This window comes from Impatiens glandulifera, chromosome 6 (assembly GCF_907164915.1).
Source record: "Impatiens glandulifera chromosome 6, dImpGla2.1, whole genome shotgun sequence".
In the NCBI taxonomy this organism is placed as follows: Eukaryota; Viridiplantae; Streptophyta; class Magnoliopsida; order Ericales; family Balsaminaceae; genus Impatiens; species Impatiens glandulifera.
Window position 1 is genome coordinate 17602987 of NC_061867.1, and position 19202 is coordinate 17622188.

Here is a 19202-nt window from a genome sequence, read left to right on the forward strand (position 1 = left end):
TGTGTCAATAGTCACATTTCTTCAACGGATAGCTTCAGAGGTTCAGCATAGCATTAAATGCGATTTAGGCTTCCAAGACATGGAGCAGACCGGCTGACTTAGTCTTTGCTTGATTATGGCAACTATCGGTTGAACAGTTCCTGCATCTGGGAGATTGCTCCTTTGACTTGTACCAAAATGGTAACTGTTGCTTCAGACAATCTTCTGCAGCCTGTAGTATATCATCAGACTTGTACTAAAATAGTAATATCACAGTCTGATTCTTTGATGTCATCTTCTGTATATACCCAAAGTGTTTGTTTGCACCAATTTGTAAACTGTTCTCTATTTGATATCTTTGACTTCTTTCTCTAAATGGCCTTCTCGTTGGATTTGTTCTTTGGATTGGATTGAGTACTTCATTCCAACTTATCAGGTTGGCCGGTTGTTCAATTTAACCGGATAACTTCCGGTTCTGGATTTGTCTTTTTCTGGCCGGTTTGAGTTTTTGTCGTTCATGTTGTTCTGTTCAACCGGATGGCTTCAGTTTGTTCATCTCCTTCTTTTAACCGGTTTGATTACTTGAGCGGTTGAGATACCTGACCGTTCCTGCACAGTAATTTTATTAAGTTAAGCTTTTTGATCGGTCAATTTTATCAAACAGAACATACTACGGAAATTTAATAATTTTCGAGGTTATGGAACTCCAAATATGAACGTTCCAAAATAAGCCATTTTTCAAACGGGCCAAAAAAATTATGGAAAAATATTAATTTTGTTGAAAATATTTTTTTGAACATCCCTAAATTTTTAAATTTTTTCTAAAATCATTAGGTGGCTCCAATTGAATAAGCAAGATTGTTGAGTATAAAGGAAACCAAACAAGGCTTAAGAAAATTTCCATAAGTTGAAAATTGAAACTTTATATCCTAAATTGAATGATTATAAAATTGGAGGGCCGAATTGGACGTTAACAATAGTTTAAGAACCAAATGTATTCAAATTCTCTAAAAATAATTCGAATATGAGAGTTTGAGGTCAAATTTGCACAAGTAAAAAAGTCTAGGGGCTTATTTAATTCATAATTAAACTTTCAAGGAAAATTTAAATTAAAGAAAAGTCCAAGGGCCACATTGAACGTGCCTTGGAACTTGGAGGAATCGAAAAGAAGGAATCTCGAAAAAGCTGAAAAGTTTTTTCGTCGTCTTCTTCAAGTCGTGCTTCAGCCTCACCGGTTCACGAAGCCGCACAGGGAGATTCTCCCACCAAGGTTAGGTGCATGCGATCGCCTAAGAATCAGTTCCTCCTTGTTGCCTTGTTGTTTGTTTGAAGGCTGCTAGAATACAAAGTCCAATAACAAAGGAACGCTATGTTCTTTCAATCTAGACATTGACTTCTTCAACAGAACGTCGTTCTGGCTTTGTCGTCGCTCTAGAAGGATGGAACTCATCATTACAGAGGCTCACCAAAGCATTGACGACATCTGATAATGATTTTAACACAAGGAAATGAAAAATAGAGGAATCGAAAACGGATTCCTCTATAGATCTGGAAAATGGACGATGTTTACCTCTTATAACTCGGCGTTCGTTGATGCATTGGCTTTGCAATCATCACTGAAATGTTCTTCAATGCCTAGAGCTCTTATTATGCCTTCTCTATGTCGAGGAGACGGTCTAGAACACGCTCGAAGAACTGGCCTATAGTTCTTCCTCTAGCGACCAAACTTTAAAGATTCTGTTGACTTCTAGAATTGAGAAACGAGACTAGTCTCGACCTACCCTCTTCCTAACTAGACTCAGTCTATCCTAGGGAATCTAGTAGCAAGGATAACCAATCATTCAAGTATAATTAAAAAAAATCAACTAATTAACAAAATAATTTAATTAACTGAAATGTGTTCAACAATCGTCAATGTCATTGTACAGAACCGAAGTCTTACATGATTTACAATGACATAGAATTAAATAGATCTACCTGAAGCAACAGAAGAAAGGAAGAAATCAGACCGAACTCGGACTCGCCAGAAAAACTTGAGACTCGTTGGAATTGACTTCAACTTGTTCTTCTTTTAGTTGCTTTGCTCTCAAATCTCTCTCTCTTTCTCTCTCTCTTAAGGTGTAAACATAACTAATGAATCAACCGTACTCAAATTAATAGAAAAACATCCTTAACTACCCTTAAGCAAGGGTAACTTATGAATTTATTTTAGGAAGTAACTCAGTTGGTGATTTAAACCGACCTATTTTCCTCTTAAGTCGCACTTAGGGTTATTTTATCCTTGTAGGTAACCGATCAGGCTACACTTTGAGCCTTTGTTTGATTCAAATGGTCAAGTATAGACCGAGTTACACATTTTTTAATTTAGGCCTTTTGTGGTATCAGTTTTCACCAACATGGATCAACTAAAACATCTGATGGCTATAACCTTTTACTCAGACCACCATTAAGGCTAATCCACGGCGCATTGGAAATTTGAGTGTGGTAGGTTCCACATTTTTTTTGAGGAAATCTTCAAGACTGGTCGCAGGTCCATGCAACCCTCGATGGAGCGTCGAGGGTCTCGATATGAACAACTTGGCTTACGGGTGACTTTACATGGGTTGTAGGTCGAACCATGAGTACTACTTGATATCAAATGAAAGATAAATCAAATACCTTTCTATGAGTATCTTGTTTTCTCAAAATTGTGTGCCAAAAAAAGATGTGTAAAGTATCCCCATGATTCAATTTGCTCAAAGAATGAAGTGGGTAAACCTACATCGGATTGCCGGGCTAAATTGATAGCCTTGGTCGTTAAATAGAGACACGAGACAGGTTCCATTCTAACGGGATGCGTCTTAACTTTCCAACGTCAGGTCACAATCTAAATACGAAGCGTTATATCCTTAGTTATAAATTAAACACCATTGACATGTCCAATTTGATCCCCTCTTGGTCACATCGTCTTGTACCGCCGATTCCGAGAGGTTAAGAGCATCGACTCATTTTGGATGTAAACTAACATTGCATAGGACTCTTCAACCTTTCTAAAACATCCAAGAACAAATAATTACGTTGAGTCTAGTGACTTGAGTATTTTTTCCAAGTTAAGAGACCCTTAAGGATTTTTCAGCGAAACAACGCCCCAAATGTAATAAATTTGTGCATTTTTAAAATAATACCAAGTCTGGAATCAGTATGACGTCAGAATACATGATTTTGTTTTAATTCTTTGGCATGCCACTTGGCCCGTTGACCCACTCTTGACTCGTCCGATTCAACTCGGTTTTTGACGATTTTTCCCTTTCGAAGGCCTTCTATACAAAATCACTAACAACAATATTATACTCAAAATTCATAATTTTCTAAACCGGTCAAAATGAATGTTTTAGATTTTCCAAATTCCAACTCTTTATGAGAAATGGCATTTGGACATACAAACAAGCCCCAAACTAGTTGTTTGGTACATTTTATCCAACAACAATATTATACTCAAGGTTCATGATTTTTCAAGACATTCATTCTGAATGTATGAAAACATATTAAGCTCGAATATTTTTGGAAATTGGCGTTTGGAAAACCACTCGAGTCACTCCTAGCCTATTTCGAAGAAAAATTTCTAATTTTTGCTCCCCGGTCCAATAATCAACTGGACCGGGCATATTTATTTAAATTTTGGGGTGTAAAATTGAGTGTCTACAAATGTATTTGGGCAATTCGGCATCGACAAATACATATGAGTCGTCCGACATTGACTAATGCCTATGAGCCATGTGGGATTGACTAATGCATTTCTTAAGTTGTCATAAGGCAACTCTAGATTTGAGAGAGAGGAGATAGAACATCTAGACATTGACTAATACATCTAAGGTAATTTTGAGAGAATTCAAGTGAAGGAGGAGATTTATTGAGTTTCCTTGTGCAAGGAAAGAAAATATTGACAAAAGGAAACTATATTTTTTTGGTATATAATATTGATTTATGGAAATAAGATTGACGCAAAAGGAAGTTTGATATTTTGTTATTGTAATACAACTTGGAAAATATTGTGAAAATTTTTGGATGTTTCTCGACAAGATATTGACGTTTACCTAGTTGATGTTTATTTAAAGGTGCAACTATGCATTTTGAAAAGTTGAAGTATTTTCCTTGAGAACATCTCTTCCAGTCCTAGTTCTGCATTTGTTAGAGTTTTGGGATACCGAATAATTTATAAACTTGTATCATAACCCTAATCTATCAAAATATAATCTATGTTCTAATCTCTACAATAATATTATCTTTTACAGATGGATGTATCAAAATTCTATCTTTGTGAACCACGTTAAAATTCGTGTCATTTTATTGTTTGCGTCATCTCTTCGTATTTCCGTTACTAACCCTTATTAAAACATTCATTATTATAAGATATTATAGAAAAATATTGAGAACAAACTTAATTTGAAGCAATTTAACAACTAAAATGAAAAAACAACCATAATTATATTATTGCAGCATATGACATCTATTTCTTTAATTCCACTATAAAAATAGAAGACACATCATAAGCTTTCACAATAAGTGTTGTGCATAATGTAAGAAAGTGATGAAAAATGAAGTATGAAAATACATATGAAGAGAATTTTTTTATTGTCAAAGATGAAAAAATTACAGCAAATGAAAAAGACTACAACTATAAAAATGTTAAAAACAAGAAAAACGTAAATACCTAACTTAATTAAGCATAACTGTAGAATAAATGTGATGTAACAGAATTAATATAAACCACGAATAATTAATGATTGATATTAATTCATATACTAAAGGCAGATCGTTACAAATCTCCACATTGCCTTAGTATCATCCAACAAAAAGAGCCTGATCAAACTACTTCCAACTGTCAACATTTAGCAGGTCCAAACAATGGGTGAATTTGTTAAGTGGGACCGACTTCGTGAACATGTCAACATGATTAATATGTTTGGTTCTATCATGATGCATTTGATCTTTGGCCAAACATATAACACTTAAGTTATCATAAAAAATAATTGCATGATCATGATGGATACCAAGGTCACTAATTAATCCTTTCAATCCTATACCCTCCTTGGTTACTTCAGATAGTAGAATATACTCAGCATCGGTAGTGGACAACGTCACAGTCGACTGTAATGTTGCCTTCCAACTAACCATAGAGTCACCAAGGGTGTAAACATAACCAGTCATTGATCTTCTACCATCGATATCTGTAGTATAATCTGAGTCTGAATAACCAATTACAAGACACTAGTTATTACTCCCACAAATGAGACCAACATCTGATGTGCCTCTCAAATGGAGAAATGTTCGCTTTACTACTTGCTAATGTCCCTTACCAAGTTGATACATAAACCTACTATCAACACTAACTGAATACGCGATATCAGGTCTAGTGCATACCATGACATACATTAAACTACCCACCGCACTAGCATACGGTACATGAGACATTTGTAACTTCTCAACTTTAGACTGGGGTATGAATGCAGACAAATGATCAATAACAGTTGCATGAGTATTTAGAGCCTTTACTGTACTCATCCCAAAACGAGACAACATTTTCAAAATATAACTCTTATGTGAAAGAAATAGCTTCTTTTGAACTCGATCTCTTACTATTTCCATGCCCATAATTTTTCGTGCTCCACCTAGATCTTTCATATCAAACTCGGAACTGAGAAGGTCTTTCAGCTTTTGAATCTCCGACATTTTCTTGGTTGCGATTAATTTGTCGTCTACATATAAGAGTAAATAAATCAAAGAATCATCACCAATTTTGTTGTGATAGACACAACAATCATATACACTCCTATTGTAACCATGTTCAATCATAAAATTGTCGAACTGCGTATATCACTGTCGAGGAGACTGTTTAAGTCCATATAAAGACTTCTTCAGACTACAAACATATGTTTCCTTACCAAGAACAAGAAACCTTTCAGGATGACTCACCAATATATCATTCTCAATCTCACCATGTAAGAAAGTCGTCTTCACATCTAATTGCTCGAGCTCTAAATCCTGATGTGCTACTATAGCAAGTAGTACCATAATATACGTGTGTCGGACTATAGGTGAGAAAATCTCGTTGTAGTCTTCGCCTTCCTTTTGACTGAATCCCTTCAGCACTAGAGGTTCCATCTTTCTTTTTGAAAATCCATTTGTATCCAATGACTCTTCTCCCCTTAGGTAAAGTAACCAGCTCCCATGTATTATTCTTGTGAAGTGATTCCATTTCCTCACACATGGTAGTAATCCATTACGTAGAATCACCACCATTAACAACTTCATTGTAAAAAGATGGCTCATTATGTATGACATCTTTAGCTACCTAAAGTGCATAACTTACCATTTCTTCATTATCATTCATAGAGGGATTGATTGTCCAACTTCCAGGACTAGTTGAGATCTTTCTTCCTTCAATTGAATAAATTAACCTATCAGGAGTTTTAATTTTCCTTATAGGTCGTGTAGTAATGTCAGATTGACTTTCAGGTACTCCAAATTAATAAACAGATGGTTTATTAATATCGTTTGTCATGTTAGTTTCTCGGTACTATCATTTTCTCCACAAAGTGATGGCTTAACAGAGGAGTTAAGTATAAACATCTCATTAAATGTGACATCCCTACTAAGGATTACTCTACCTTCAGAAGATGACCAGATTCTATATCCCTTGACTCCATCTCCATAGCCCATGAAAATACCCTGTTTTTCCCTTGGTTCCAACTTCCCTTCATTAACATGATAGTAAGATGTGCACCCAAAGACTTTCAAATGAGAATAATCAACGACGTTACCAGACCATACCTCATAAGGGATTCTACAATCAATCCCAGTATGCAGTGCACGATTTATCTGATAGCAAGTCATGAAGACAGCTTCGCTCTAGTACTTTCTAGCAAATCCAACATTAGATAGCATGCTTCTAACTCTATCTAACAGTGTTTGATTCACCATTTCTGCTACACTATTCTATTTTGGTATACCTCGGACAGTGTGATGTCTTACAATCCCCATATTCCTGCAGAACTCATTAAACTCAGATGAACATAATTCAAGTCCATTACTTGTTCGCAGCCTCTTAACCTTCTTTCCAGTTTGAGTCTCCACCAGTGCCTTCCAATATTTGAAGGTCTTAAATACCTCGCTCTTATGTCTTAGAAGATACAACCAGGTCATCCTTGAGTAATCATCTATGAATGTTACAAAATAGCTATAACCTCCTATACCTTCAACATGAGTAGGACCCCAACAATTATAGTGGATATAATTCAATTTGCCCTTTGTTTTGTGAACTCCCTTACTGAACTTACTACGATGCTTTTTCACGAAAATATAGTGTTCAAACAACTCAAGGTTGGTAACCTTGTGGCCAGATAGAAGATCCCGTTTGGAAAGAATTTTCATCCCCCTCTCCCCCGTATGTCCAAGTCGTATATGCCATAAATTGGTTACATTAGGGTTCCGATTCACAAATTTGAATACGACCGCGGCGAATCATGTCAGCGTCTTACCTTGCAGTATATACAAGGTATTATGTTTGATATATTTCAGTATTACTTTTGAACCTTTATTGATGCACAATGTTCCTTCTTCACCGCTAAACTTGATACCTTTAGCATCTAAAATGCCTAAATATATTAAGTTCTTTAGTTGAGGAACATGACGAACGCACATTAGGGTCCGTATTTTACCATCATTAGTCAGAATCTTGATAATCCCAATACTCACAGTTCTACATATGATATCATTTCCCATGACAACGTTTCCACCATCATAATCTTCATAGGTATCAAATCATTCTTTGTTTGGACTCATATGATATGAACACCAAAATCCAACACCCACGTATCAGTGTAGAGAAGCGTTAGCTATAAGGGCAATGTCCTCCTCTAAGTCGGTGTCTCTGTCTTTATGTGTTATAGCAGCCGTAGAATATTTTCCCCTTTTCTTAGGACAATTATTCTTCCAATGACCAGGATTTTTACAGTGATTGCAGATGTCTTTAGCACTAGGGCCTTTAGATTTATATTTTTGATCCTTCTTCTTTCTAGACCCTTTGTAGTTGACTGTGCTGACAATCAATCCAGATGCTTGATTATCTACAATTTCACTGCTCGCCTTATGGCGCAGCTCACTAGTATGAAGTGCTAACCGAACTTCCTCTAGAGTCACGATGTTTTTACCCACAACGAATGACTAAACAAAATTTTCAAACGAGTTGGGTAAAGATACCAACATAATTAATGCAACATCTTCATCTTCTATCTTTATATCTATATTTCTCAATTCAAGTAATATAGTGTTTAACTTATCGAGATGTTCACGAAGAGACTTACCTTAAAGCATACGAAGACTGAACATACGTTGCTTTAAGAACAACTTGTTAGTTAGTGACTTTGTCATGTACAAAGCATCTACTTCGACCACAGACCGATTGCGGTATCTTCATCTGATACCTCAGTAATCACTTCATCAGCTAGACAAAGTAAAATCGTTGAGTGTGTCTTCTCTTCCAATACCTCAAGCTCAGCAGTGATTTTACCAAAGGTAGACTCTTTGCAGGACCTACAACTATTTTCACATTTTCCTTCGACAATGGTGTCCAGACGCCTTATGTTTAAGCAACTCTCGCATTTTGATCTTCCATAGACCAAAACTGTTTCGCCTTGTGAATTTTTCGATTTTCAGATTCATTGAAGACATTTTCCTGCCATATAATAAATATTGATAAATTGATCGGATCTAACCCGCTCTGATACCAATTGTTGTGCAGAATTTAAGAAAATGATAATTAATGAAGTATGGAAAAACAGATAAAAAGAGATTTTTATTGTCAAAGATAAAAAAAAACTACAGTAAATAAAAAAATTACAATTATAAAAATGTTAAATCGTAAATACATAATTTAATTAAGCATTACTGCAGAATAAATGTGATACAACGGAATTAATAAATCACAAACAATTAATTAATGGTCGATAAATACATCTAAAAAAGAACAAAATTAATTAATATGTAATCTAAATACATGAGTAGAGTGGGTAAAAGAAAACAAATACAAAACAACATAAACATGGTAATAAAATAATGAGAAAAAACAGAGGAAATCATCTATGACTGAGAAAGGCGGCGGCTTATCAAAGAATCTGAATATTCGTCTACTGCATCATCGGAGATCCGGTTAACCGTTGAAGCCGTTTCCGATCGGCCAGTAGGCGGCTGAACTCTCCGATTGCTCTTCGATGCTACTGATGTTTCTTCTTCTTCCTCTTTCCATAAGGGAGACGGCCGCCCACTGAACTAACAGTTTGAGCATCCTCCTTTTGATTTCTCCTCTCCTCGGCGGCATATATACCGTTAATTTATTACTGGGATTCCAAAATTCCATTCTAATTCAGCTGCGAGGCAGAGTAGAGAGATTCTAATTCAGCAGTGAAGCAGAGTAGAGGGAGAGACAGAATGAGTAAAAATAAGAAACAAATTAATCTATTAACAATTTTTTAGACACTATGCCATCTTATAATTCGCACTGAAGAGGAGGGAGAGAGGGATAAAAACTTAACAACAAAGATAAAGGACTTTAAGGTCTTCGTTTTGATCTTTAATTATTAGGATAAAATCATATTTTTATTTCAAAATCTAACTATTATATCAAATATTTAATTAAGTTATATATTAAAATTATTCTTTACTTAAATATTTTATTTTATATTAATAAAATTTATTATTAATATAAATAAAATTTATTTTATTCTATTTAAAATTTTATTTTAATATAATAAAATTATAAATTTATTTTATTTTAAAATATATATATTAATTAGATTAAATAAAAATACAATATAAATAAAATTATAATATACCATATTATCAAATATAATATTTAAATTTTAAATAATTCAAATAAATAAATAATTATATTAGAAAATAAAGTTGAATATATTTTAATAAAATATATAAATTAATTTATAAATATATCTTACTTAAATTAAATTAGTATTTATTTAAATTTTAATTTCAATATTAATAAAAGTTCATATTAATATATGTATAATTTTTTAATATTTATTTTATTATATGTTAAAATTTATTTTAATATAAATTAAATTATTTTATTAAAAAAAACAATATTAATTATATATAAAGAGTGATTGAGAAAGGGAATTTGAGAGTTAAAATGAGGGAGAGAATGACTGTTACCACATCATTGACTTTAAAGTGATTGGAGATAGAAGAGAGAAGTAATCAAATTGTGTCATGTCATTTCTTCTCCCAAATTATCTCCCTCAATCATTTATATATAGATAGAGGTAGTAATAAAAAAAAGTGATTTTTTTTGTAATTTCATCAAACAAAAGGTCCATATATATTAAAAATTATAAAAATTGTTTGAGAACAATGACAAAATCATGATATGAATAGAAAATTAAAAAATTAAAAATTAAAAACTAAAACTAAGAAATAAAAACGTTACTCAATAGGTTGTCGAACTCGTAAGTCCCCGAGAAGAATAATTAACTCTCCCACAGACTCTACCGAAATTTTGAAATGAATCTCAAAAATCATCATAATAATAGCATTATGAATGATACATATCGAACGACTACGATCAATGAAAGTTTAACGATTTCTCTCAAACCAAATAGTCTACCAAAGAATAATTGAAATGGTAACCCAATTATGTAGATCTAACATATTAACTACATCAATCCAAATTTCCCAACAACTACCCAAAGACTCGGGCATCACCAAATGAATCTCAATGATACTTCACAAAAGACTCTAAATACTAGTCACCCCTCGATAATGCAAAAGTAAGTGAGTTGCTTATTCAAAATTCTTGTGACACATATAACAATGACTAACCATAATATATATATAACCTTTTTATGCACATATCATTTGTAAAAATTCCACTTAAATAACGCACCATCCAAATAATGAGATACTAGATGAAATATTTGGCTCTCAAAATTTTTCCCAACAAAAATTTTATGAACTCATCTTAAAAAACAACTTGTAGCAATGCCCACATGAAAATTATTCATGTCTTGTCAACGCATAATGTCTTGTTTAGATGGTGATAATTGTTTGTGTCCTACCAAAAGTAAAACTCTATTATGGGACTGCAAACCCTAGGAATAGGCTCCCCTCTGTAGCTTAGCACATGTCGTAGACACGTGGCAATATGGGAGAATACATCGCGGGGAGGCTCAAGGTTCGATGCGTTTCAACCTTGGTTTGCTTGTCAGACTACTTTTAAAAGAAAAAGTTATTTTCAAAGATTTTTAAAATCATACCTAGGATCTTTTGGAATTAATTATGTAAAAATAATTAATTTTGTTCAAATTTTATTAATCTGGGGCCAAATTTTAAATTAATTAGACATAACTAATTTAAAAAGATTATTTATTTGCAATTCAGAGTCACCAAATGATTTTATAAAAAACAATAAATGGTACGTGTATAAATGTATTTATAGCGAAATTTTTATAAGTGGTTCGTATTTTGGTTACACTCAGAAAATGGGTTTCGCGCAATGTCCTCATCGCCCGTCAAAGGACGGTATTAAAATTTAAAATAAACAAAGTTTGGCTAATTAAAATTTATTTATAAAATTTATTTTTTCAATTAGTAGTCCATGAGTCCTGAACAAGGATATGTTTGTATTTAGATTACGTAAATTATTGTACAAAATTATTTAGAAGGGCGTACCTACGATTGCATAAATATATAACTAGGTAAAACTTTGAAAAATATCAGAAAAGTGTTAGAATTTAAAAATATATTCCAAATAGGACCGTAGACAAAATATTGAAATATCATTTTCTCACCTTTCAAGATTATTTGAAAATGGATTCGAGTTCCTAAATTATAAAAATAATTTTGGATTTTGAAAAGTGAAACTAAATAGGCCTTAGGGCACGAGTCCTAAGGTCTAGGTTTGGTTTTGTGGATCTGGGCTAGGACGGGCTTGGTTCAGACCGGGGTGGTCTAGACTAAGGCTTGTGTGCATGGGTGCTTGGATTGGAAAGTCTCGGTCCTAGGTTCGCGATGCTCGGTCCCGAACTTTGACTACTCGGTCCTCAGCTTGGGAGGCTCGATCTTAGGTCAAGTTCATCGGTCCTAGTCATCGGTCCTAGGGTTAGGTAGTTCTTAGTCCTAGAGTTAGAGATACTCGGTCCTAGGTTATGATAGAACTCAGTACTAGGTTAGAAACATTGGTCATAGACTAAAGGAATTTATCGATACTAGACAAGAAAACTTTGTCGGGTGTCTCGATCCTAGGTCTTGGGTATCGATCATGGGGCTCGGACCTTCCTCAAGAACATCGGTCGTCATCCTCAGTCCTAGCTCAAGAACACCGTTCCTCAATTCCGTTCATAACTCAAGAACACTGGTCCTTGGTCTCGGTCCAGACCGAAGATTCTCAGTCCCGGTCCAATAAGACTCAGTCCTAGGACTAAGTGTTCTTCATTTAGTATGAAGAAATTATATTTGCTATAACTTTTTATTTAGATCATGGATTCATGATCTGTAAGCTATAGTTAGTTCATACGATTATGAAGATCAAAAGCCCTAACATAAATCACAATTATTAGGTCTTTACAAAGATCAATTTCTAAAAATAATTTTTAGGTCAAAATTTGGGATCTTTTAAATTAGGCAATTTCAAGGCCTAATTTTTGTTTCATTAGCTTTGAAATGATAAATATAGTTGAACACAACCAAAACAAGAACATCATAACATCATTACAAAAAAATTTTAAGATGGAAAGGATTACTATTTTGTGAGTAAAGATGAGTTTCTATCTATGATAAGGAAAGGTGAGTTGTTGGAATATGCAATGGTTTACGATGATTAGGGAATATATGGCTAGCGGTTGTGATATTGTATTGAGAGTTGATATACAAGGGGCTGCAGCATTGAATGAGGTTCTTGGGAATTCAACAATTTTTGTGTTCTTGGTTGTAGAGAGTGAATTTGTGCTTGTGAAGAGGTTGATCGATAGGAAAACTAAGAAGAAATATACATTGTTGGTTTGGATTTTTACAACTAGGGAGGAGATTAAACATATGAAGCTTTTTTTTATTATGTGGTTGTAAATGAAGAGGGGAAGCTAGAGAATTGTTGTGAAAACGGTTGAGGCAATTTTTGATGCAGATAAAGCTAAAGTATAGAAGATAAATTGTTTCATATAGTGTGGACTTATTTTTGAAACACTATGTTTTAAATGAATTTATTTGTTTAACAAAGGTTGATGACAATGTTGTTATGTTTTGATTAATGATTTTTTAGTTTCTCAAAAGACAGTTATAAATCATATGTTCATATCAGCCAATTGGACAATCTTCAATTTCTAGCACCAACAAGGCATTGACTCCACATGTTCTCATCGCGAGATAAGATTTATACATGAGAAAGATGAAAAACTGAAACAATACAAGATATAATATTGGGTTATGTTCATTACCTACAACAACTACAATGTCTAATTTACAGATATCAACTTAACCACTGTTTTCACCTATGTTTTCTAACGACTAACATGAAAACCACTAATCAAGTAAAATTTATCATGATTGAACATATTGCATCACCAATTGTAACAAATTACAATCCATTATTGAAGTTAGGAAAAATCAACCGTAAGAATCAATTTCTAGCTTCTAGTACACACTTTCAAGAAAATAAAATGGGAAAGCGGTTACCTTCTGAAAATTTGAGCAGGAAATGGGAAAGGATCGCGACTTTGTTTGCTTTGATATCCTCCTTTAGTCAGAAGTCTAGATATAGTGTTGAATATTATCGAACAGAAGAGTGAAAGAAGAACTAAAGAAGTGAGATGGATGAATGTGGGTGTTTTACATATATGTTTCTCATTATCAAAATTGTTTATAACAATACAATACAATCAAATCCACAACAAATTTTGCAATAATAAAACTATTTATTTCAAAATCATATCTACTTAAAATTTCAACCATCAAGATCAACAAGCTAGTTTTTAACATCAATATAGCTCTTTCACAAACTTTACTTCATTACTATTGTCTCCTTTTAATTAACAACATAAACCATTTCATATAACATTTCAAATCATTTAATTCCATTGAAATCATTCACTATTTAACTATTCAAATTATCTCAAGCAACATGTCTTTTAAAGTATATTTTAATCCAAAAGTATTTTACTCAGTTAGAAAATTATATCAAGGATCTGATAAAGAAAATAAATTTCAATTCATCATAAACAGAAACATCAACTAAGAACATCTAGACGGTAATAATAAGAGATGAAAGGTATTTTATTCCCTCAACTTTTATGTTAGTCAGATTCAAACATTGTAATCTCATCTTTCTATAATCTAAAAGTTCAGATTATGAGAAACATATATGAAGTGAGCAAAGAGCAAAAAAGTAGGATTTACCGGATGAGTCTCGACTGTTGAGTGAACTGGTGAAGGTTGTCGATGATGAAGACGAAGTTTTCTAACGTCGCCACTCACTAGTCGAATCTGTAAAATGAGAGCGTGACTGTTGAGCGAACTAACGAAGGGAAGAAGAAGTTTTCCGATGTCTCTACTCTCGCCAGTCGAATTTGTAAAAAGAGGACCGACGACGTCACGACGATGAAGGAGAAGTTTATCGTTGTCCTCTCCAGCAAGATCTATAAAAATATGTAAAAAGAGGCTGATAAAACTGACAAAAAATAGAATTATTCTGTTACTTAGGTAAAAAATATTTTTTAATCCCAAATATTTTGGATAAATTGGATAATCGAAATCCAATCCAAAATATAATCAATCCGAATTTAATCCAAACCGAAATAGTGAATCCAATTTAATAATTCAGATTTGATTCAGATTGGATTATGGATTAATCCATCCAATTCTTAGCCCTAGGTAAGAGATCAAAGATCCTTTAGTGAAAACTTAAAAGTAAAGGTGGAATTAAGGTTGGACAGCTCTGTAAAGGAACTCCTAGTGGTAATGACATCATTAACATATACTAATAAATAGAGTGCGAAACCTAATTTTTAGTAGATGAAGAGAGATACATCTACATTTGAATTGACAAAGCCAGGAGAAAGGAGAAACGTGTGAAGCTCTGTATACTAGGCGCGAGGGGCTTGCTTTAGGCCATATATTACCTTTATGAGTCGGTAAACATGATTAGGGAAACTTTTATTGATAAAACCAAGGGATTGGAGCATGAATACATTCTCTTTGAGTGTCCTTTGAAGAAAGGCATTGTTGACATTATGTTGGCGGATGGACCATCATTGATGAACTACAAGTGTGAGGACAATGCGAATGGTGACCGATTTAACAACCAAACTTAATGTTTATGTATAGTCTTAACAGGGCGTTGGTGAAAAACTTTGGCGACTAGTCGAACCTTGTACCAATCAATCAAGCTATCCGGGTGTCGTTGATTCAAAAAACCCATTTATAGCCAATCAAATTTTGAGTAGAGGATCGACTGAAAATTTCTTAAGTCTTGTTGCGGTGTAAGGAGTCAAACTTATCTTGTATAGTTGAGCTCCAATTAGTGTCGTGAAAAACTTGGGTGATAGTGCTGGGTTCGAGTGGAAGAGAGGATTGGACATGAAGATTACGCTTCTTGAGGTGTTTGACAATGTTGATTTTAGATCGGGTAATGATGTCACCACCATCGGGTTGGGTTTCTTGTGAGGGTTAACAACGAATTGTGATGGTGGCACAGAATACTGTGGGGATGGTGAGAGAGGGGACTCGGAGTGTCCAGAGAAGGGTGGGGGAGTCGAGACCTCCTTTGAGGGTTTAAGGTGGTACTAACTATAGGTTAGTTTATGGGATGGAGTATGGAGAGTTGAATTGGGTCTTGTTGTCGCTATATACTCAAACTGGTTTGAGGGACTAGAGAAGTGTACGAGAATTCAGATTCAACAAACTTAATATGGCGAGAGATATAGATCCTTCCAATTATTGGATCAAGATACAAGTATGCATGTTGATCGACCGAGTAACCTATAAAAATACACATAACAGACTTTGGTGCAGGTTTATGGTTAGCATATGGTTTAATCTAGGAAAAACACAACCAACTAAAACACTTTAACTTATGATAATATGGGGAAATTTTGAGTAATTTGGAATAGGGTGACTGATACCCAAGAATTAATGTTGGGAGCCGATTGATGAGGTAGGCGGTTGTTGTCATGGCGTGAGGTCAATATGTGAGGGGAAAACTCGAGTAATGGATAAGAGAGAGACTAGTTAGGCAATGTGTCAATTTCGGCGTTCAGAAATTCCATTGTGTTTAGGTGTATGAGGTGGGGTGGGGTGGTGGCTTATGTAATGAGTGCTTACAAATGGACGATGACCAATATATTCTCCACCATTATTCGTGTAAAAGTATTTGATGGTGTGATAAAAGAAATTTTAAACAAGCAATTTAAATTTGGGAAACAAAGTTTGCACATCAGATTTACAATTTATCGGTTATAGCCAAATATAGCAAGTGAAATGATCAAGAACATGCAATACTAGCGAAAACTATCAATTGATAAAATAGGGGAGGTTCATACATCAAAGAAAATTATTTTTAAAGGATAAGATGATTTAAGAATGGATTCATGAATAAAGTTTATAAAATTTTCTTATTTGACACGAGTTACAATCTGATTGTTGAAATTTATTTGAACCCAAAAAAAATGTTGTTGAATAAAAGTGAAGATGGAAGAGGAGGGATTCCCAAGTCTATGGTGCAATGAAGTAGAGGAGTTTGTGCGGACATAGTATAAAGACGGGGAATTGACTGACCAGAGATAGAGTCCATCCACGTACAGGCCTTCCATGAAAAGAGGTTAACAAGAAAATAATAGCAGAGTTAGTTCGTTTGATAAGCTGAGAAACAAAAATTATTTTGTATTACATAGAAGGAACACACAAAGTATTTGAGAGGGATACGTCATTAAGTAAAAATATTCCAGAATGAGAGATGTTTAAACCAAAACCGTTACCCATAAACAATGAGCCTGGACCCGTGTATGGATGATGTAGTACTAAATTGGCAAGATCATTGGTGACATGATGCGTTGAGCCACTATCAACTAGAAAATTATTTTGATATTTGTCAGCAATTGTAGTATGGACCTAAGCCTGTCCAAGGTTAGAAAAGGAGTCATGAGGAGGCGGTGAAATACGAAGATGATGCTTCTTGAAGGTGTGAAACTGAGAAAGAATGTGATCCTTGACATTGCACCACTGATAGCGACCAAGAAACGGTTTGCGATTGCTAGAGCATGAAGTGGATGATGAAGAAAATTGCCCAGGCCGAGTTTTGTCAGAATGGTTAAGTCGAGTATGCACATTCAAGGCTTTCATGGGAGTAGGAGCCTGTCGTTGAGAAGAAACAAGGGATAGTTCTTGAGGCGGCTACGGGATGTCTTAGCATAGGTGCGTTGGAGAAGAGTCCAAATATCATGTTATGTCTTTGTTTGAGATACTAGGGATTCCACTTCAAAGGTGAGTGTGGTGAGGAGAGCACCATATATAAGACGGCTTGTTGACTCTAGATTAGATAAGCAGGATTTAGAGTTGTCACCAGAGATTCAAGGGTGGTGGAGACCGTTGTCGCCGGTGCAGGAAAGGATCCATCTAGATATTTGAGAAAATCATAGTCATCGAGTAGAGCTTCAACTTGAAGTTTCCAGGTGAGGTAATTGGAGGGAAAAAGCTTGGTGATATTGTGTTGTAGAAATCGAATACTAGCACCTGTTTAGCAATCCATAAATAGACAAGCTACAATAAAGGCCTAACAATTCTTTTTCCCCTTCTACTGCTTCAATGGAGGAAGAACTGTTGGAAGAGGGAGAGAGAAAAAAACAACTAAAAACTGCTGTGTTTTTTTCCCTTAATTAAATATGCTCTAATGGGATTTATTAATTTGTTAGGCCCAACTGCCAAATGAGCTGACCCAACAAATCTCCCCCGTCAGCACAACTTCGCAGGCTCTAATAAACCCGCTCTCTTCTGACAATCTTCAAACTTGTCCTTAGACAAGGATTTCGTAAATATATCGGCACCATTCTCACTTGTATGAATCTTCTCCAAGTTCAGCTCTTTTACCTCAAGCACATCACGTATCCAATGATATCTCACGTCGATGTGTTTGGATCTCGAATGAAAAGTTGAATTCTTTGAGAGATGAATGGCACTTTGACTATCGCAAAACAAAGTGAACTACTCTTGCTTTTGGCCCAACTCTTGTAGGAACTTCTTCATCCATAACACCTCTTTACATGCCTCAGTAGCTGCAATATACTCAGCTTCTGTAGTAGACAAAGCAACACACGTTTGTAACATTGACTGCCACGAAACAGCACCGCTTGCAAAGGTAACCAAAAAACCTGATACAAATTTTCTTGAATCAACATCACCCGCCATATCAGAATCTATAAAGCCTTCCAAAATAGGAGTATCACTTCCGAAGTATAAACGTGCTTTCGAAGAGCCTCGAAGATATCTGAGAATCCACTTCATAGCCAGCCAATGTTCTTCTCCTGGGTTGAAGAGATACCGACTAACAACACCAACTACGTGTGATATGTCTGGTCTTGTACATACCATGGCATACATAAGACTACTAACTACGGAGGTATAAGGTACATTCTTCATTTCATCTTTCTCTTTCTCACTTGTAGGACATTGTTTAGAACTCAACTTGAAATGACCTGCAAGTGGAACTGAAACCGATTTTGCATTTTTCATTGCAAACCTCTCAAGTACCTTCTCAATGTACTTCTCCTATGATAGCCAAAGTGTTCTGTTCTTTCTGTCTCGTGTGATTTCCATGCCTAGGATCTGCTTCACTGAACCCAAATTCTTCATCACAAAAGACTTGTTCAAATCCCTTTTGAGCTTCTCAATTTTCACAATATCTTGCCCAACAATTAGCATATCATCAACATAGAGTAGAACAATAACATAATCATCAACACTGTATCTCTTGATGAAAACACAATGATCAGAAGTAGTCTTACTGTACCCATTTGCTTCAATAAAGGATTCAAATTTTTTGTACTATTGTCTAGGCGCTTGCTTCAGCCCATACAAGCTTTTCCTCAACCTGCAGACAAGATCTTCTTTACCTTTAACTTTGAAACCCTCAGGTTATTCTATATAGATCTCTTCCTCCAAGTCACCATGGAGAAATGCAGTTTTCACAT